Source organism: Callithrix jacchus, chromosome 14, assembly GCF_049354715.1.
Source record: "Callithrix jacchus isolate 240 chromosome 14, calJac240_pri, whole genome shotgun sequence".
NCBI classification, from domain to species: Eukaryota; Metazoa; Chordata; class Mammalia; order Primates; family Cebidae; genus Callithrix; species Callithrix jacchus.
The window spans coordinates 105,859,738-105,882,145 of NC_133515.1; the positions used below are offsets into that span (position 1 = coordinate 105,859,738).

At 42.6% G+C, this 22,408-nt stretch overlaps 2 long non-coding RNA genes across 2 annotated transcripts; one reads left to right on the forward strand and one right to left on the reverse strand.

Moving 5' to 3' along the window:
* Window positions 1-1,230: 1,230 nt before the first annotated feature.
* On the reverse strand, window positions 1,231-8,154 carry LOC118147409 (uncharacterized). The gene is made up of 3 exons (XR_004733800.3): window positions 7,946-8,154; window positions 2,537-2,740; window positions 1,231-1,588 (listed from the first exon to the last, which is right to left on the reverse strand). It is a non-coding gene; the product is annotated as an uncharacterized LOC118147409 (long non-coding RNA).
* Window positions 8,155-8,917: 763 nt separating this feature from the next.
* LOC128929668 (uncharacterized) lies at window positions 8,918-14,845 on the forward strand. Its single transcript, XR_008476470.2, has 4 exons — window positions 8,918-12,899; window positions 13,306-13,463; window positions 13,791-13,948; window positions 14,649-14,845. It is a non-coding gene; the product is annotated as an uncharacterized LOC128929668 (long non-coding RNA).
* Window positions 14,846-22,408: the final 7,563 nt, after the last annotated feature.

Sequence of the window (22,408 nt, forward strand, 5' to 3'; positions counted from 1 at the left end):
TATCCACAGTTACAAAGTCTACTGTATTTAATGTGGGATTGTTAGTTTTACCTAAAATAAGTAAGGCTTTTAAACATGGATATACTGTAGCATAGCCAGAAATAGAACTAAAATTAGGTTCTCTTGTAGAGAACCTAATAGTTAAAAAGAAAAAGAAGGGGTGGAAAGGCATAGGCCTCCTTCCAAAAGCCTCGTTACCCAGAGGAAGGAGCTTTTTAACTGCACCTGACATCCCAAAGGATAAAACATTTGAACTCCCAGGTATTTTCGAACAAAATGCGAGATTACTTTTGTTTTTCTCTCATATCCTAGTTAGAGTTCGTTCTGAGTTTTTACTCAACATATTTACTGAAATATGGATGTCATGTCACTGTGGTTAGTTCTCACACAGTAGAAGTTCTTTCATTCCCTTAGCTGGGTAACCAATCCCAGAGAGTGAAATTGCATAACACAATGCCTAGCATTTCATTGTTATCCACTTAGCCTAAAATCTCTTGTTGGTCAGGAGGAGGAATCGAATATAGCTACAGCCGTGGTCAGTACACTTCCATGCATTTTGTCTCAACAACTGTTGGATTGCTTGAGCCCAGGAGTTTGAGACCAGCCTGGGCATCATAGTGAGACCTCATCTCTACAAAAAATAAGTTTAAAAAAGCTATCCAGGTGCAGTAGCTCATGCCTGTAGGCCCAGCAACTTGGGAGGCTGAGTTGGGAGGATTGCTTGGGCCTGAGAGGTGGAGGCTGCAGTGAGCCACGATTGTGCCACTACACTTCTGCCTGGGCAACAGAGTGAGAACCTGTCTTAAAAAAAAAGTTTCATTCATCTGAACTGGACCCATCTAGATCTCAAACATATTCAAGTTGTTTATAAACAACTTGATTAAAGATGTGTTATAAGATTTATGGCCATATAACTTTTAGTGATTTATCAACAAAGATTTAGAATCATTGGTAGAAAAGAGAGGCTTATCTTTGTGAATCCTGCAGTTAGGGCATATGAAGAGCCTTTGCAGTGTCTGGGCACTGTCTCTTCCTGCTCAGGTCCAGGAGCCATCATGTCACGTTCTTTATTGCCAAGGCACGACTCATCATGAGGAAAAAGTAGCAACACTGTTATTGCTCTCAACATTATGGCTCTTCGGGACCTGTTAGGATTGAAACTATAAATCAACTTGCCTCTGGAGTTCCCTGATGTCATGTTTCATGCTCAGCGCATTACTAGGACACCACATCTTCCATCATGGCCCTGGCGAATATTGGCTTCCAACGGCTCCCTAAAGGCTGGCACCATAATTCGTTTATGATGACCACAAATGCAAGTCTCACCCAGAGGGTGCAGGAAAATGGTTTCCGGTTATCTTAAATTTACTGTCTAAGGTTTTATTGTGCAATACATTTTGCAGCCATGTCTTCTCTTGATCACCTTACGCCATGACTGCTACATTCCTCGAATGTGGTCTTTTTCAATGCTTACCTCACCCTTTCCATTCACAAGCCATCACTAGTGGGGAAGCTAGGCAAGGGGCAAAGAGTGATTCTGTTCACCCAAAGAAAATCCATTCTTCATCTGGCATAGCTTAAGATCAACCTGTGAAAACAAAATGTCACCACATGATCAGAGACAAGAGAGGATATCATTCTGAAAATGGAGGCAAAAGAGGAAATTGATCAGAAGGGCTGCTGACAGTGTGGAGCAAAGGCTTTGAAAACCCTTGGAGGAGACAGGTGCTGTTCTCCCTAGAGGACTGCCCTACATGTGGCACAGACTGGCAGAAAGGATGGAGTGTCTGCCCTGGCTGCCAGCCACAGCAGGTGCACAGGTAAAGAACACCACCACCTGCTGCCATCCTTGATGCTGTGGACCAGAGGCCAACAGATTCTATGCAGTTGGAACATAGAAAGGCATGAGCCAACCCATGGGCATACAGGTGTGGTTCGAGCGCAAAGGTCTGCCATGTGCTTAGTAGTTCAGAGACTTGAATTTGTCCTATGTCCAATGCAAGTGTGAATCAACCAAACTGGCATAGCACCGTTCTGGTCACCCATCTCAGGATCCCTTGAAACACCATGCTGACCAGTTAGAGCTGTCTATTTGTTGTGCTGTTGTCCTAGAACTTGGACCGAGGGGGACAACACCTTTGATATGACTTTTGGAGCTCCACAGGGCATCTGGTCAACCTTGCATTCAGGCTGGAGGGTGGAAGAGCAATTTGAAGGGAAGAAATGAGGACAGGGTCCACACTATTCCTGGTCCAGGCTTGGGGCATTCTTCTTGGTTAGCTCTGCATATCCCAATCAGTCCCAGGTGCTGGGGGACTGAAAACTTTAAAGAAGGCACTGCAAAGCCTTGGATCCCCTAAAGGCTCACACAGTGGCTCCGTTTGGCCACAGGCAGTACTTGCTGCAGCTGCCTTGTAACTGGGATCCCAACCCACATATGTATGTATTGTTACTAAACATTGGGTGTTTGCTAACAGTGTTCCCTCCACCTGATGGCCCTTCCCGCCATCCCAGCCTTTACCCAGACAACTGTTACCATGATTTCAGATCCAGCTCAGGCATCACTGTCTTCACCAAGTCTCCCCTAAGCCTGGGTGAACCACCTCCTCCTCTACGCTTTCCTTTGTCGCAGCACTCAGACCACCACGTGGTATGGTAATAGTGTCTGTGTCTGTTTTCCCAAGTAATTGGTGATCTCAAGGTCAGAGATTATTTCTTTTCATCTTGTATTTTTAGTCCCCTGCAGAGTAATGGATACATCGTTGGTGTTCGATAAAATGCCTGCCTAATAATAAGCGACTAAAGGAATGTGTGAAGGGCATGAAACTAGTAATAATTATAAGGGTATTTGCACAGATTCGTTGTCATTTTTAAACATCTAATTTGAAATGTTTCTTCGCCAGCAAACATGATGTTCCTTTCAGCTCTCATGATCCCTACTTGAATTGTCCTGGGGTTGGGAACTCAGTACTTAGGGTTACAGTCCCTTCCACGGCTTTTTCCTACACAGAATGTATGTAACACCATCAGGACAGCGACTGCCACACTGTCAGTGGGCAACACATTGCTCACTATTGTTGGGAGACTTGAATTTTAATTCTGGTTATAGTGGGCTATTTTTCAGCCCAAGCTCTCCTAATAAAAACAGCTAAACATGCTAGGTAAATTATTATTGGGCACCATTTTTTTTTAAAACCCAGTACATAACAAAGCAAGCAACATGTGTGAGAACCAGCTGAGAAACAGACAACAGAAACAAATCTGGGAACACTTTAAGATCTTGAAATTATTAGATCTTGAATAACTGTGCTTACTGTAGTGGGTTGCGACATTGCCCACCACCTGTGGAAGTCTGGCCTGCAGACCCTGACTCAACGACAGGAGAGTGGATGCACCCTCACACCATTACAGTGATACATGCGGGCTGGGGATGGCCATTGGCTTTTTTCAGAGCATGAAATGCAACTGATTGACCAAGACCCTCTGTCCATTCACACATTTATTTTGTCAAGATTTTATAAGAGGTTCTAAGTTAACACACTTGTGGATAATTAACATGGTTAAAAGAGTGGTTATATGAATAATAAAAGCTTCCAGTTCTGGGCCCAGGGTAAACACTATTTATTAACAGGTAATTGCCCTCTGATCTCCCCCTGAGAGGGACCGTCCAGCACGAAGTTTACATGAGTAAACAGAGAAGAGACAAAGGGATGTGGCGTAAACAGACCTCAACTGGGAAAGCCTCTTATCATCCTCATCTTCTCCCTAACTTAATGGACTGGCCTGCCACATTCAGCCTGCCTCAATAAAACCTTTTGGCCTTCCAAAAGGTTTGAGACTAATTTTCCTGATACATCTTTAATATTTTGCCATTCACCCTGAGTGAACATCAACAGTGGTGTGAATCATGGCTCCTCAAAGATGTCCCTGTCCTAGTCTCTGGAACCTGTGAAAATGTTGCTTTATATGGTAAAAGGAACTTTGTGGATATGGCGAAAGTAATAATTTTGAGATTGGGGAGATTATTCTGGATTATCCAAGTGGGCCTAATGTATCACAAGGATTCTATAAGAGGGAAGCAAGAGGATCAGTGTCAGAGAGAAAAAAATGTAAGCATGTAAGCAAAAGTCAGAGAGGAGTAAAGAGCTTACACTTCTGACTTTTAACATGGAGGAAGGGGTCACAAGTTGGCATGTATTTGGCTTCAGGAAGCTATAAAAGGCAAGAAAATGGATTCTCCCCTAGACCCTCCAGAAGAAAGCAAGGTCTTCAATACTTTGATTTTAGCCCAGTGAAAGTGGTTTCAAAATCCTGACCTCCAGAACTTTAAGATAATACATTTGTATTGTTTTAAGCCACTAAGTCACTTATTACAGGAGTAATGTGAAACTAATGCATTTATTATGTTTAAAAAAGTAAAGATTAGCTTGAAGATATCTCTGAAAAGATAAAACTACAGTTAGATTTTAAAAAATAACTAAATAGTACATCTAGAGATTAAAAACACCATAGCTGACATTTAAAACTCAGTGGCTGGGTTCAATACCTAATTCAACACAGCTGAAGAGAGAATTGATGACCTGGAAGTTAAATCAGAAGTCCAAATGCAGCAAAGAGAGACAAAAAGATATGCAATAAGTTAGAGAGACTGAAGTGGTAAAGTCTAATTTAAATTTAATCAGTGTCAAGAAGGAAAAGAGTGGATGGAAAAAGATAATATCTCAGGAGGTATTGGTGCCTTTCTCACTTTCCTCCAACTTGGTTGCTGCTCTTGGTTGGGGGCCATCCGACACCTAGGCAGGAGGATGGTAGTCACAAGATGAAAAAGTCACTGGAGTTAGTCAACTCTAATTATGAAAAGTAGAAAGTACATGCTGGGTTACAAGAAGATTCTGAAGTCGATCAGACAAAGGAAAGTGAAATTGGTCATCCTCTCTAACAACTTCCCAGCTTTGAGGAAATCCAAAATAGAATGCTATGAAATGTTGGCCAAGACTGGTGTCCATCACTACAGTGACAATAACATTGAATTGGGCACATCATGAGGAAAGTCGTACAGAATATGCACACTGGCTGTCATTGATCCAGGTGATTCTGATAATATTAGAAGCATGCCAGAGTAGACCGATGAGAAGCATACTAGGCAAAATTTTCTTTAATAAAACTTGCCAGAGCTTGTTTTAAAAACATTTTTTAAAAGAGGTATCGGCTGAAATTTTCTACTGCTGATGAACATCAATGAGTAGATTTAAGAATCCCAATTAATCCTGGATATTTGGGGTGGCTTTATAGAGGCAATATAGTATGGTGGTCTAGAACAAAGATTTTTGAAGTTTGTGAGCGCTATTGAATTCTAGTTTTGCCACTTATTAGCTACATAATTTTGGGCAAGTAAATTGATCTCTCTGAGCCTCCATCTCCTGATATATTAAAATAGGGATAGTATCTGATTTATTGGTTGGTTATGAGGAATAAATATGTATAAATGTGATTAGCATAGTAATAGGTCCAAAGTAATGTGCAGTACATAATTGCTGATATTTTCAGTAGTGTTCAAAGTATATTTTCTCATGATGAGTTGAAGTCTGCTTCCTGATAATTTTCATTCATTCATCTCTCTTTTTTTTTTTTTTAGACAGGGTCTCCCTCTGTCTCCCAGGCTGGAGTGCAGTAGCATGATTTTGGCTCACTGCAACCACCACCTCCCAGCCTCAAGCAATCCTCCCACCTCAGCCTCCTGAGTATCTAGGACCACAGGCAAGCATCACCACACCTGGCAAATTTTTGTATTTTTTGTAGAGAAGGGGTTTTGCCATGTTGCCCAGGCTGGTCTTAAACTTCTGGGCTCAATCGATCCTCCCACCTCGGCCTCTCAAAGTGCTGAGATTACAGGTGTGTGCCACCATGCCTAGCCTCCACTCATTCATCTTAGTTCTGATTTTTGGAGAAGCACTGAATAGGTCTGCTTCCTAGTATATCTATGCATTCACTCTTTAACTTTTTAAAACTCTTCAACTGCAGAGGAGCAGGGCCAGGCGAACACCAGGACTCCCTGCACTGGTCATGATAAACCAGTATTTCATATAGCTGCAACAATTTTCTTGGCTGTGTGAAACCTCTCAAAGACTCCTGGGAGTCTCAGAATTCTGGAGTGTGAGAGCTGCAGTGGAGTATAAGAATCCGGCATGCGTATTCTGCAGGTGAAGAACAGGAGGTACAGGGAGTGGAAGCGGCTCAGCTAGACTCAGCTGGTGGTTGAGTCATCCACCTGCCTCAGCCTCTGAAAGTGCTGGGGTTACAGGCATGAGCCACGGTGCCGGGCCTCTGCTCTGTATTTAGCGCAGACTTTACATCTGCCGGGTCAACCGGACCACGATCAAGGATGTGGCAAATATTCTCTTTGTAGCTTGATGATGGCTTTTCTAAATTTGAAAATCCTTTCATTTTAATTTCCAAAAGTCCTTTTATCATTTAACTGAATTCTTCTAGTGCTTTTTTGTTAGGATGTTTTTGGCTCTTCCAAGAATTACCTTCCCACGGGAGTTGCTTTAAGTGGGCCTGGTGCTCATTCACTTGCTGATGTTTCTGACTCTGTGACTCTCCATCTTTAAATTTGCCTGAGTTTCATCACTTCCTTTTACCAAGTTCTCCTGCCTCTTTTTTTTTTTGAGACAGAGTTTTGCTCTGTTTCCCAGGCTGGAGTTCAGTGGCATAATCTCACTCACTGAAACCTCTACCTCCCAGGTTCAAACAATTCTCCTGCCTCAGTCTCCTGAGCAGCTGGAACTACAGGTGCACACCACCATGCCCACACCACCAGGCCAGGCTAATTTTGTATTTTTAGTAGAGACAGGATTTCACCATGTTGCCCAGGCTGGTCTCGAACTCCTGACCTCAAGTGATCTACCTGCTTTGGCTTCCCAAAGTGTTGGGATTACAGGCAAGAGCCACCTCGCCCAGGCTCAAGTTCCCTTCTGAACTCTATTTTTATTTATGTGTTTCATATACTTTACCTTAATTCTTAGCAAGGTAAGTCAGTTGCTCTAGAAAGTGGGGTTGATGGGGAGGAGATAAACCACAGGAATATTCTTTTCTTTTCCTTTTTTTTTGAGACAGGGTCTCACTCTGTTACCCAGGCTGGAGTGTGGTGGTATGTTCTTGGCTCACTGCAGCCTCACCCTCCCAAACCCAGGTGATCCTCCACCTCCACTTCCCAGGTAGCTGGGACCACAGGTGTGCACCACCATGCCCAGATAATTTTTCGCGTTTTTGGTACAGATGGGCTCTTGCTATGTTGCTCAGGCTGGGTCCCAGCGATATTCTACCAAGAATTCAGTAACGTGTAAGCACCACCCAGTTTCACGTGCTTCTCCACCCGCTGCTGATCACCTGAAGCGCACACAAATGCCTCTCTCAGGGTGTGTGTCTATGAAGACTGGCTATTTTATCTCCACTCTTTTTTACATCCTAATAATAGTGGCTGAGTTATGTGGGCTGTTGATACACATTCCTAGCCTATTAGGGCATACATCCTCCCAAGATGGCCATTTATTTAGGCTTTTAATGTCTCCGTTTATAGATGCAACTTCAGCGTTTAGGGCCTGGTAGCTTTTGAATGATTTTAGGCTTCATGAAAACAGCGCCATTTCATTTTTACCACCATTTTCTGAAATCTGACGGCAAAAAAGAAGTGGTGCTGTTTTCATGAGTCGACTTAGCTGGGGTCCCACTGCCAGGGAGTACAGGTTCCATACAGCCAGGGTTGGGAGCAATCATTTATGTATTTTTTTCCATAGGAAAAATATAGGCCTTTCAATGCTATAAGAGCAATTTCATTTAATGCATAGGAAATTATGTTGGCATACAACCCAAAACTATCTGTGGAATAATTTTTAGTATCACTCATGATAATTTTTAACATGTCAAAGTGGAGAATTGGACTCACCACCCTTGGAAAGCCTCCTGTCGGAGAACTTTTGAAAGCAGCGCTGAAATGAGGTGACTATGTAACTCCGCGTCATGTCAGACCCGTCCAGCCATCTTCTGAACTTGCTGGTCACGTGAGTTGGCTTGTACTGTGAATTTCATTTTGTAGTGCCATCAAGGTTAATAGAGCGAGGGTTGGTGGAGCCAGCTGGCTTGTTCAGTAAACATCTGCCTTTCTGAAAGGAAAAGAGTGCAGAGGCCCCTTCCTTGTGTGCTTGTGAATTTCAAATGGGCTGCCTACAGAAATTGTCTACAGCATGTGGCCTAAACAGCCAGACTGAAGGGAAAATTCTCCTGCAAAAATCCTTAACCTGAGATCCAACAGCATGAAACAGTTCAGTCTTTGCCCCACTGTGGTCTAAACCTCCAGACATGTTATCACAAAGGGACAGCAATGTGATTAATGGACAGACATAGTAAAAAGAGATTATAAACTTAATGTAATGGCAAAGGGTAAAAAAGTGCATAGAGGTGATGATATAAGGCAGACACTACACAGATTCCCAGAACTCCGAGGGATAACCAGCCGATAATATCACGCCCAGCCTGAGGACTCCACCGGGGGAAAGTAGCTTGTCTTTGCCATTCTCGTGGGGAGGCCATGATTTAAATTCTCATCCCCCTGCACCCTACCTGCACCCTACCTGCACCCTACCTGCACCTGACTTTGGGGACTGTTGACACATCTCCATCCTCACCAGATGCAAGGGATTGGTACAAAACACCCCCAGCACATACAGACTGTTTACTATGGCTGGATTAATCAAAAGTCAATTCTCTGTTCAACCTATCATATTGCTAAGCAGAGCTAGACCTCAGGCTGCAGGCCATTCCTACACATTAGTACAAATCATTTCCCTATTGTCAAAAGACAAAATTAGAACAAATTCAATTTAAAAATATATTTTTAAAAATTTGAGACAGGGTCTCCCTCTGTTGCCCAGGCTGGAGTGCAGTGGTGCAATCATGGCTCACTGCAGTCTTGACCTCCTGCGCTCAAGTGATCCTCCTATCTCCGCTTCCCAAGTAGCTGGGACTACATGTGTGTGACAGCACAGCTGGCTAGTGTGTGTGTGTGTGTGTGTGTGTGTGTGTGTGTGTTTAGAGATGGGGTTCTCTCACGTTGCCCAGGCTGGTCTTGAATTCCTGGGCTCAAGTGATCTGCCTGCCTTAGGTAACCAAAGTGCTGGGATTATAGGCATGGACCAACGCACCCAGCTGGCTTAAATATCTTTTTTAAGATCTGGCATTTATTTGCAATTCTAGAATTGGGCAACACCTCATTCTATAAGAGTGTTTTGATGAGCCAAGCAGAGATTGACTTTAGAGACAGAAAAGGCCTAAGAAAACAGAAACAGAAAACAAAAAGCGAATTGGTGATTGCAAAGTTACTTTTCCTTGTACAGGTCAAAGCAGAGGGAACTTCTTTGCCATGCTGACTCAAACTGGCCTGTTTGGGGATTTGGCTATTACTTTTCTCTGGCTCCGATTTTTTGAAAAGTCAGAAAAACAACTTAGTTTCAGTGGGAAACTTCAGTGTGAGTAACTCCATTTCGGTTTGGTCTGTTGAATCTAGTGCGGGAGCTCAGTTCTATCCTAGAGCCTCCAAGAAACTGTATTAAACACTATCAAATCCCTTTTGGGCAGAAGAGCAACTGTAGCCTAAAGGATTCAGATCATTCTAAACTGAGGGATGGGGCTGCAGGGGCAGAAAGGGGCAATTTCTTTCCTCCCCATCATAAACGTACCCAACACACCTGATGCAAAAGACAGGTTAACGAGAAAAGCACACGTTTATTTGATCACAGTTTTTATGTGACATGGGAGCCTTCAGAATGACTGACCAGAAGATACAGGGAAAATGATCTGTTTTTATGTGTTAGTTCAGTGAAGTATAGCCAGATGTGTAGAAAGGGGATTGGACAGAAAGGCTGTGGTCTAATGCTAGTAATAGGCTGGGTGGGGAGAGCCTGTGAAGCCTGTCTGTTCAGATTCTCCGTGGCCTCTCCGTGAGGCATTGTCTGCATCTCTCTGGTAGGGAAGGGCCCTTCTGAAACGAGGATCTTAATTTCTTTATGGCCAGCATCACACAGAAAGGCAAAGGGGTAGGGATTACAGTCATATTTTTGGACTTTATGGTTGGCCTTGGGGGAAAGGGCTTTTGCCCACCCATGGGCAGATGGATTCTGGTTTCTATCGCTTGCCTCAGGAGAGAATGAAGGAGGAGGGTCAGGAGGGCAGCAGAAGGTCAGGGAGAGACTGTGCCTGTTGCTGCTTCTTAGGCCTTTACTTAGGGTGTCATTTTCTGGGCCCCAACGGGACCAACATGTCTTTGTTCTGTTCCTTCAACATACAGTCAAAGGGAGCTGGAGTATTCGAGGCTCTTGTTTCTGTTCTCCAAACACATCCCCGTCTCCTTTTCCTTGGGAAGGCCACTGCTCAGCCTCTTTTGATAAAAGCACAGGACAGAGACAGCCATCAAGATGTCAAATAGCTACAACTGCTGTGGCTGCCAGGCAGTAGATAAACCTGAGAAAGGATTTCACCCACAGATACTGAGTCCTTAAGGCAGAGGGGGTGTTAACTAAATAACCCTTTCAGTTGTGACCACCTGCACAGGTTCCAGGCAGCTCAGCTGGGCCCAGTCTGTATGGACAACTGCTGGACACCAGGCTAGCTGAGAAACAACTCATGTAGAAAGGGAGCTTTCACTCTTGGGAAAAGGATGACCACATTACCAACCTCAAAGGACAGGGCATCATGACTGATCCAGTCCCATGATGTGCCAACCCCTGTATTCAGGGGTGTGAGTCTATTATCATAGAGGCGTTCTAGGCAGAGAATAGTCATCAGGGGTGGGTGGAATTCTAAGCCTGTTTTTCTGCCCACAAACATGGCAGGTGTCCATTTCCGTATTAATTCACAAGGACAACATATCACCTAGTGTAGGGTATTCTCATTATATAAGCAATACAGTATTATTCAAGTCATCACATTGTTTATTTGTTTTTGAGAGAGAGTTTTGCTCTTGTTGCCCAGGCTGGAGTGCAATGGTGCGGTCTCGGGTCACTTTAACCTCCCCCTCCTGCGTTCAAGCGATTCTGCCGCCTCAGCCTGCCGAGTAGGCCACCACCCTGCCTAGCTGATTTTTGTGTGTTTAGTAGAGACAGGGTTTCAATATGTTAATCAGGCTGGTTTCAAACTTCTGACCTCAGATGATCCACCTGCCTCAGCCTCCTAAGGAGCTGGGATTACAGGTGTGAGCCACTGCGCCCACTGTCACCAGTTTTTGTTGCTTTTCATTAATTAATTATTTTTACAATTTCAACTTTTATTTTAGACATGGGGTGCCTGTGCAGTTTGTCACACGGATATATTGCACGCAGCCAGTGCGCATAGTACCCAGTGGGAAGGTTTTAAACCCATGCCTCTCCCACCCTCCTCTCTAGTAACCCACGGCGTCCATTGTTCCCATGTGCTACCATTTTTTAAGGGCTATACCAGGAAGCTTTTTTGTTGTTGTTATGTCATTAAATAACTGTCCACCTGTAAAGTCAGTCCCCATTCAAATGTCACTCCAAATGTCACATCAGTACTAGTTCAAAGTGTCTAGATTTTGTTTCTGATTTTCTGACACGGTAAGTGAGCAGGTGCCAACCGAGGTTACCAGGTGAACTTGAGTAAACTTCTTCAGGTCTGCAGTGCTGCGGAACGCCGGTTTTATTTTTGGCTTTGCCACTAATTAGTGTGTGGCCTTTCACAGTTTACTCCTCTTCCCTGGGCCTCAGTTTCCTCATCCACAAAGCAAAGAGGGTAAAACAGATCAATATTTTGAACCTAGTTGGACATTAAAGTCATCTGGAGGGAGGTTTAATATGCGTTTTCTTTTAAAAGCTCGGAGTGCCCTTCTCTTGATCAACTGAAGGAGAGTCTCAGGGAGTGCAGCCCTAACAGGTGCAGAGTTCAAATTCCCCAGGTGATTCAAATCTGGTTGAGAGTGGAAATCAACTGGCCCGGCACGGTGGCTCACGCCTGTAATCCCAACACTTTGGGAGGCCACGGTGGGCAGATCACCTGAGGTCAGGAGTTTGAGACCAGCCTGGCCAACAGGGTAAAACCCTGACTCTACTACAAATACAAAAATTAGCCAGGCATGGTGGCAGGTGCCTGTAATCCCAGTTGCTCGGGAGGCTGAGGCAGAAGAATCCCTCGAACTCAGGAGGCAGAGACGGCGGTGAGCTGAGATCACGCCACTGCACTCCATCACTCCTGGGTGATGAGTGAAACTCTGACTCAAAAATAAATAAATGATAATTAAAAGTAAAAGAAAAAGAGTGGAAATCATGGAACGTGGGGATTCTTAACATTCATTTCATGTTTATCATTGTTGGTTTTTCTCACAGCTTAGCTTTTGTCCTAGGGCTATGTATAGGTGCAAATATGTAAGTGTTTCTATAACCCCATCCCATTCCTATTAGGTTTTAAGTCTTTTTCATAAATGGCTTTCTGAGAAACTGAAGTCTTGGGGAGAAGAACACACCACCACTGTTTTTGCCACATTTGCTGTGAGTACCGCATTCTCACCTCACACAAATCCATGTTCCAGTGAAACAGGGTGCTGCTGCCTTCCCAGAGAAATGTCCCACAGCTGCTGTGACTAAAAGGAGGTGACAGACAGAAAAGGAGCAGATATGGAACCGTCTGGATTGAAATAACCTTTGGGCTTTTCTTGGCTAGGGTCAGCCTTCGAGCTCCCATGTCGTCTAACTCCTCTGCATTGTTCAAAATGGCCTGAAGAACTTCTGAACACAGACAGTTGTCCAGCCCAGCAGGTCCAAGGCCACCGCTGCTTGGGCTGTTATCAGCTTGAACTCTGCACCGGCCATCTCCAGGCGTGCTTCCCTGTTTTCTTGGTAGGGTGTGCAGGTCATTGGCCTGAAATGTTGGATTGCTATTTTTTTCTCTCTTGGAAAATGAGACTGTTTTAAGATTATTTCCAGAGGAATTGAAATAAATTGAATGATAAAGATTTCACAGCAGCTGCTTGTCATGAGTAATTATCAGACAGTCTCAGTGACAAAGATGCTCTCCCTGACCACATTTTCTCACACTCCCTGAGCCTTTTTCAGCGAGCTCTGTCCTTGGCCTTGGTCTTCAGCTTGCCTGGACCAGTGTTAGCAGGAAGTCAATTCATTGCCCCTAGTTCTTGAGCTAAATCCCTCTGTTAATAATCAATAATTATAAATCAGCAAATATTTATAAGCCTCCTGCTACAATGTCTGTACTATGCCCAGAAATCCTATTGTATTCGTTTTCTAGGGCTGCTATAACCAAGTACCACAGACCGGGCGCCTACAGTAGTTGTATCCCATGTGGTAGATTCACAGCAGAAATCGATCCTGTCACCATCTGGAGGCCGAGCCTGAGATCAGGGTGTCCGCAGACTTGGTCTCCTCCGAGGCCTCTCTCCTGAGCCTGTAGGTGGCTTTCTTCCTGTCTTCAAGTGGGGGGGTCTCTCTGGGTCTGTTTCCTAATCCCCCCTTCTTAAAATAACACCAGGCATGTTGGATTAAGCCCACCCTGATGACTTCATTTTAACTTAATTATCTATGTGAAGACCCTGTCTCCAAATACGGTGCTGGTTAGGTATCAGGGGTTAGGACTTCAACACATAAATGGTGGTGGGTGGGGGATAGGGGAGCAACTCAGCCCATAACACATTTGTAACTTAGAGATGTATTTGTGATTTAATGTAGAATAGAGATCTATTAATATTTATCTTCAATTTGTTTTTGTTGCTCTAGACCCATCTGGAGGAAATGAAACACTTTCTCTCATCCTCTGGAAGCCTGAGCTCTCCTTTCCCTCGCAGGGAGAGACACCTGTTTGTTTTTACTGTTGGAAAGAATAGAAGAGGATGTTCCAGAACTGAGTCGGACACCCTGGAAATGATTCGTCCCAGGTCTATGCCCTAAAGGGAATTTGCTGTATGTCCAAGAAAGGAAAGACTTAGAGTCTGGGGATTAGGATATAAGAAAAGAATGGCTTTGTGGAGTAGATTCTTTGAGGTTGGGAGGGGGAAACAGGAGGCAGAGGTGTAGGAAAGGGGACCTTGATGTTGACAGGTGCAAGTCAGAGCTTTGGCTGCTGGAGGCCCACTCTGGAGCTGGATATTTAGAGCTGAGATGCCAAGTTGTTCCCTAGCACCCTTCCTTCCTTCTTCCTTCCTTCCTTCTCCCTTCCTTCCTTCCTTTTTTCCTTCCTTCCTTCCTTCCTTATTTCCTTCCTCCCTCCCTCCTTCCCTTCCTCCTTTCTTCCTTTCTTCCCCCACTTCTCTTTCTTTCTTTTCTGTTATTTTTTCCTGACACATCTATTTTGGTTTCCAACTCCTGGGCTCGAGTGAGCCTCCCACGTCAGCCTCCTAAGTAGCTGGGACTGCAGAGGTACTCCACTGTGCTGGCCCATTCTCCTTTTCTTGCATGTAGAGTGTTAGCAGGGAACATGGCTACCCAGAAATTCCCAGCCTTCTTGCAGCTAGATGTGGCCACGTGACTAAGCCTGAGCAGATGAGATGTGAACAGGAGTGCTCTGAATGGTCTCTGAGTCATCCTCTCAGAGACAAAGTGATGGAACCTGAAGTTTCTCTCTCCTCCTTTCTGTAGGTTGGAGCATGGACGTGAATGGAGGTGAGTCAGCTTCAGCCATGCCATGAGGACAGTGCCTTAGGAGGCGGCAGAGACACCAGAGAAATGGAACCCAAGTCATGGAATAACCTCATACTGCAGAGCCACTCTGCGAATCCTGGGCTGCTCACCTCTGGACTATCACTTGAGAAATAAATAAACTTTTCAGTCGTTAAAGCCACTGTCTTTTGGAATCTTTTTGTCACAGCAGCTTACCCATATCTTATATCTGGCAAGTAAGAGCTTGAGTCAAACTTTCTGTAGTGGAGAAATTCAAACCAATTAGATATGCTGATAAAGAATGCTAAAACTTCTTTTTCCTTCAAAGAATTTGTTATAATTGATTTTTAAATCTATGAGAACATTTAAGTAAATTATATTTCAATGAGGGAATGGCGTCTTCTTTTGGACTATGAAATCTTTCGTATATGAAAATCTTTTTGGTAGAGAGAGGATAACACTTTTTTTTTTTGAGACAATCTTGCTCAGTCACCCAGGATGAAGTGCAGTGGCCAGATCTTGGCTCACTGCAACCTCTGCCTCCCATGTTCAAGTGATTCCCGTGCTTCCGCCTCCTGAGTAGCTGGAATTACAGGTGTGCACCACCATGCCCAGCTAATTTTTTGTATTTTTAGTAAAGACAGGGTTTTGCTATGTTGGCCAGGCTGGTCTTGAACTCCTCACCTCGGGTGATCTGCCTGCCTCAGCCTCCCAAAGTGCTGGGACCACCATGCCTGGCCACATTATGCTTTTTTTTTTCCTAATTAATACATTGTGGAAAAATTGAAAATTAAAAAATGAGTAAGAAGAAAAGTAAAATCAACTTAGTGGAACCCATCATCAGTATTTCGTGTTATATTCTTCATGCTTCATTCTATGCATACATAGAATTTTGTTTTTGAAATTGGATCATCTGCATACAGAACTGGATACTGCTTTATTCCCTGTGACCTCATAGGATGAGTATACTGTATTTCAAAATCAGTAGAAATCCTTGGAAAACATAATTTTTCTGGCTTTGTAATATTTTTTCTCATGGCTGGTTTGCAGTTTGTTTGATCATGGCCTTTTACTGAACATTTAGGTTGCATCCCAGTGTTTTTGCTATTATGCATTGCAGTGACAGTCTATAATGCACAGGTGTCCAAGATGTAGAATGTCTTTGAACACCATCCCTATATTTGGATAATTTTCCACTTTCTGAGTTCTAGCTTTGCAAGGCAGAAGCCAGAAGACTCTCATTCACAGGTGCCTTTGGGCTACAGTTACAAACTTGGGACATAGATTCAGATACATCCAGTGACAGCCTCAGAGGAGGTGGGTGACGTAAGTAGGCCATCATGCACGGCGGTGTGGGATGCCTAGCAGGGGTGGACGCGAAAGCATGTGGATTTCAAGGCCTGTGGTGGATGAGCACCTGTGTGCAGACCTCACACTGAGCAATGGTAGCTGTCACTTTTGCTAGAGCAGTTTCTATGGCACAAGTGGGCATTGCTCCAGGCAGTGAGCCACAGGGCCTAGGATTTAGTGCTCTCAGAGATGAATGCTCTGAGCTTTCTGCTATCCTATAATAAAATCACATTGGGTTTAAATAGCCAGAGTAAATTTTGCTGAAGAGGATGTGAATCAACAAGAATGCTCATTCATCACTGATGAGAATGCGAAATGTTGCAGCCCCATTGGAAGACATTTTGGCAGCTTCTTACAAAGCTAAACATAGTTTTACCCTGGGATCCACTAATCACACTCTCAGGTATTTACCCAACTGATTTGAAGACTCATATCCACCCCAAAAAATGTACATGAATGTTTGTAGCAGATTCATCTAAAACTGGGAGCAAGCAATGCCTTCCAGGGGGTAAATAGGTAAACATATTATAGCATACTCATACAATGAAATGCTATTCTGAAACAAAAGGAAATGCATTGTTCTGCCATACAAAGATGTGAATGAATCTCAAAGGAATATTGCTAAATGAAAGAAACCAGTCTGAGAAAGTGATATATGATTCTACGTATATTGTATATTCTGGAAATGTGGCTAAATGAAAGAAACCAGTCTGAAAAAGTGATATATGATTCTATGTATATTGTATATTCTGGTAAAGAGATCAGTGGTTGTCAAGGATTCAAGTGGGTTGGGAGCGTTTGAAAAGATGAAGCACAAGGGATGTTTTTAGGGCAGTGAAAATATCCTGTATTATACCTTAATGATGGATACATGATATTATAACTTTGTCAAAACTCATAGTGCTGTACAATGCAAAAAATGGACTTTGATGTATGCAAAAATCATTTAACAGATTTTTAACAGATTTAAAATCATTTAACAGATTCCATTTAACAAGGTGGAATACAGAATGTAAGAAAAATAATATAACCATAATACATGTATATGAAGGAATCTCACTGAAGGGGCTGGGGAAACAGGTGCTGACCTAAGTAACTTTGGGACAAGTGGAGTATCTATGAATACAGGCAAAAGAAACTGTACATGAATATTGTATTCTTGTTGATAAAGTTGTTTCCCATAGCGGAGGGTAATAATTTTGATACTGCTATCCATGTATACTGGAATCGAATGATTGAACAAGAGGATGACATGATGGGAGCCAGGTTTCTCACTGCAAGATGGTGGAATAGAAGCTTTCTACCATCATCTCCCTGCAGAAGCATCAATTTTGACAATTACCCGTGGACCCTTGTGAGAGTCTGTGAGTCCAGCAGAGATGTTCCAGCACACCATTCGAGCAAAAAAATTCGAGGATAGATGCATTGAAGAGGGTAAGAAAAACAGTTTCACTTTACCCACATCACCTCTTTTCCAAGTGAGCACCCAACTTCTCCAGCCATGCAGGTTGGTGCCCAAGAGGCTCACTTCTTTCTCATCTCATCCAGAATACTGAGGTAATCAGTACAGTTGAGAGGCCGAGAGATGCCAGAAACAGGGAAGAGAGGTCAGGGACTCTACTGAGTGCTATGTGAAGTCTATTAGGAAGCCACCCACCAGCCACTTGGAACATTTCACCTGTGGAACGCCCCCACCTCAGCTGGCCCACAGCATCCCAAATGCTCCACATGCCTCACCCCTCCTCTGGCAGGCTGGCTTCCTGAGTGTCCCCTGCAGATGGCAAGTGCAAGTGTGTCATACAGACAGCCAACTTGACTCTGCAGGACTGGGAGAAGGCACACAAACTTGAGCATTTCAGAACACGGCCCTAGCAAAACAAACAGGAGGCTCTCAATCCCTGGCCTGGCTTTATGTGATCAAAACAAGGCCTATGACCCTAAGAATTTCCACCTCACCCACACAGAGAACAAGAGGTGTGGAGCAGATGCATTTATAGAAAAGGTCAAAGAGTCTTAGAACCCCTAGCTTGGCTGATTAGTGAAGGCATTTCTCTCTCAAAGCCAGTCAGTAAAGACGGGAAGGTGACTGATTCTTCTCAATGCAAAGACAGCAACATAAGACTTAAAAAACATGAAAAAGTCAAGTAAACATGACTCTATCATAGAAAGACAATAATATTCCAGGAACCAACCTCAAAGAGATGAAGACCTATGAATTGCCTGACAAAGAATTTGCATTATTACAAGGCATCTCAGTGAGCTGCAAGAGAATACAGATAGACAAATCAACAAAAAAATCAGCAAAACTAACACATGAACAAAATAAGAAGTTCAATAAAAAGAGAGAAATCATAAAACTAAATAGAACTAAGCAAAAATTCTGGACCTGAAGAATACAGGAAATGAAATAAAAAATGCACATTAAGTGAAAAATGGGTTATTGGCTCTGGTTTAATATACAGCATTTTTCCTTTTATAATGGCTTATAACATATGGTGCATCTTACTATTAATGAATATTAGATTTGATTAAATAAAATATTGCCTTTTAAAATATTTAAAAACAGACAAAAGAAGATTATAATTAAAATTTATAATTTTTGGGGTTAGTATTTTTCTTATTTGTACACTCCTTTAAGACATTAGAAATATTAATTATTGATCTCTCATTAGTGAGAAATATTTTATCCAATTTTTTTTACCTTTTAGTTTTGATTATGGCGTTTTATTATAGAGTGTCTTTCCTGAAACTTCCCACTAAACAGGCTTTCATAGTTGGTGGGTTTTTGTTAAATGATCCCTAGGGAGCAGAAGTGAAGGAAGAATCATGGACAGAGAAGGAGGGAAAGCCATCATAATAACGTATTGTTGCATTGACTATGTAAGAACAAATACAAATTTAAAATAAGATATTTAGTTCTGTCTGTTGAAAACGAAGTAAATGATTTTTTTTCTACCCCCTTTTCTTAGAAACCTTTCCTTAGAAAATTTATAATTGCAAATTTATATTCTCATCTCCTCAAAATGTTGCCCTTATTAGACTAGATTGGGCTTTAGTCAGCTGGCCATTTTTTTTTTCAGCTTTATGATCCAGGAAGCTTGAGAGCCATCCTCTTGAAATATCAAAAGAGATAGCTCTTCTATCTCCTTTGGGAAGACAGAAGCCTAATTTTGGCGGGCTCCTTGCTCTAATTTGCCAAACTGTCTCCTGTCAAAAAGATATGAGAAATTAATTTTTCCACTGAATAAAGCTAATAAGCTAACTTGGATGGTTACTACAATTACCAGATAAATTTAAGAGGATGAACTACATGTGGCAAATGGTGCTGTCAAGTCCTCTTACTTGAGGTTGAGTTACTGTTTATCTTGAGAACATGTATGCGATGGGTAGTATATGCTTGGATATATAAGGAGGTAAGCTTTATTTCTGTCTTTGCAATCCTTGTGGATTGCCAGTGATGTGTGTGGTATCCTAGTTTGTTTCTTATTCATTAGTAAAAGTGCTTTCTTCCTTTATTACCCCTGTAGAGAAGATTTCTGGTTTGGGAGACTTTGATTTTAATTGTATTTCCCCAACAGCTATCATTGGAGGCAACCAGCTCTCAGTCTCATGGAATCATGACATGTGAAGATCATGAGATTTTTGAGGAAATGCATCTCAGAACTTTGCACAGGGTTCAAAGGGAAAAGCATTTATCCATTTGCTCCCATATCCCACTGGCCTGGTGGAGTGTTAAGCCCCCACACTTGTGGGCTGTGCATTCCTGAACACAATTTTTGCCTACCAGTAAGTGACAGGCAGGAAGCGAGAGGTGAGACATGTGGGTGTTTTAGGCAAGCCTCTGTCAGATGGTACCTGTGTGAAGCTAGTCAAAACCAGGGGCAAAGCTGGTCTCTGCTGTGGTGGCTTGAGGAAGATGGTTTAAAGCAGAGAACAAGAGGGCCTGGCACATGTAGGCTTGTTTGTATGTTTTTGAAGTAGCACAAATTTTAGAGTAGGTTTTTCTTTAACCTGGCATGCCACAGTTTAACAACTGATGTTTCCTTATTTGATAATGCTGTCTCTCAAGTATTTACTTAGAAATAACACCAAGATGGTGAGGGAGAAGCAAAAGAGCAGGAATTAATGTACTACAGCATTGCATAGGATTTGAGAGTTTCTGTGTGCCTCAGAGAATGTAGAACCTCAGTGCTAGAGGACACCATAAGCACCATCCAGGCATGGCAGCTATCTGAAAGATGAATTCTCTTTTCAATACCTCATTACTCTGTCATTGACTCTTTGCTGCCAGAGTTCTTTGGTGGCAGAGAGTTCCAGGTAATGGTAATGACAATGGTCTCCACATAATGTTGAGCAAGTGAAATATTTAAGGTATCATGCCAAGTAATCATTAAATTAGACAAAATAAATTTATAATAAAATTAGTGTTTTGCTGCATGGATAAGGAAACCAGATATGTCGTACTGAAATAGACCAAACTATAGAGAATCAAGATCAGCCATAGCACAGCATGGTGAGGTAGATATATTATATAAATATATTCCATTCATTATAATGAGGGGTTGAATGTTTGTCACAAAAACAAAGTAACTTCACTCTGAGCTGAACATATTAAAGAAAACATGAATAAAAATACTCAGAACGATGAAAAATAACCCTGACAAGACACGTACAGTGCATCAGAGGTAGAATTGCTGAAAGGAGCCTTGAATGAACTGATATTAGCTACTTTCACAAAAGACAAAAAGAAAAAGACTGTTAAAGAGGAGTGCTCTGTACTCCTGAGACTATGCTGCACTATAAATGTTCTTAGAGAAATCTAAGACATCCGTGGGAGTTGTCAAGGGTAGAATTGTCACAGCTGAGATGCAGTGAGGCTGACAGTACACCAGCCGAGAAAACCCAACTTACGGCTAAGTTAGACAACCAAATGATAAGAAGGCCTGTAAAATGGACCACTCTAGACAGTGGAATCAGATCCAGTCTAGTGATTATATTGGTACCAAAGAAATCAGAAACTGCAATTAAGAAAACAATTAAAGAAGACATTCCAGGCATGTAAGACAGTTTATTGATATTTCCTTCCTTCCTTCCTTCCTTCCTTCCTTCCTTCCTTCCTTCCTTCCTTCCTTCCTTCCTTCCTTCCTTCCTCTCTCTCTCTCTTTCTTTCTCCTGTCTCTCTCTCTCTTTTTTTCTTTTTTGAGACAAGGAGTGCATTGCATGACCATAGCTCACTCTAACCTCAAACTCCCAGGCTCAAGCAATCCTCTTGCCTCAGCCTCCCAAGTAGCTGGGACTTCAGGTCTGGCTAATTTTGTATTTTTTTTAAAAAAAGCATTTTTTTAATTTGGTAGAGACAAGGTCTAACCATGTTGCCCAGGCTGGTCTTGAACTCTTGGGCTCAAGTGATCTTCCCACATCGGCCTCTCAAAGTGCTGGGATCACAGGCATGAACCAACTCATTTGGCCCGTATAATTCCTTTCACAGATGTCAAGAATCAATCTCCTCTTGACTAAAAACAAATATCTAAAAGTAATAGGAATGAAGTATTCATTTGTTTACATAATAAAGAATACATATTTAAAGCCAACTCAGCATTATACTTAATGGAAAATACTAGCACCACTCCGCTTTTAAATATAGGAACAAAGACGAGATACGGCCTATCATCACCCTCTTTAGTAAGTGTTTGTGTCAATTATGAAGCCATTGTCTCTCAGCTCTAAGCCTACTTTTCCGTATCCTGCTCTGTGATGGGGCTGAGACTGCAAAAAGCATCTCTGTTTTGCCAGATTGCTCCATGTTAGGTCTATCAGTAGAGGCACTATATGGGATTGGAAAGTGGGAACAGAGAGATGGATTTAGCCCTTCCTGTTGGTTTGCCCTAGCAATTACTTTTCACTCCAGCAGTCGTTGAAAGCAGGGGTTGGCGCAATCTCCAGCTTTCTTCCTGATGAATGCAGAGCCAACCTCAGCACACTCATTTAGAGTTATGAACAGTCAGTCTACATCTCTCCTCAGAATTCTGGGTCCCGCTGTACAAGACCCCTCCCCTAAGCTCCTGAGATAGCAGCAACTGATGATGATGCTCCCTACTTAGAGGCCTGGAGCCCAGCTGTGTAGATGCCTTCCTCCAAGTTTCTAAGCTCCAATTACTCCAATCTCTTCCCTTTATTCCTCCAGCTTCTTCCTGCAGTTGTCATCTCTATATTACCTCGGTGTTATCTTTTTGCATTCTCCATCCTTCAATGAAAATTTAACCAAAGGCAATCTTTGTGTTAAATTCTTTCTGTGGCTTCTGTTTTTCTGACTAGACCATGGCTGATACAGTATAATAAATACCAGACCTAGCTACCTAAGAGTAAAAATAATAAGAGCTATAAACATA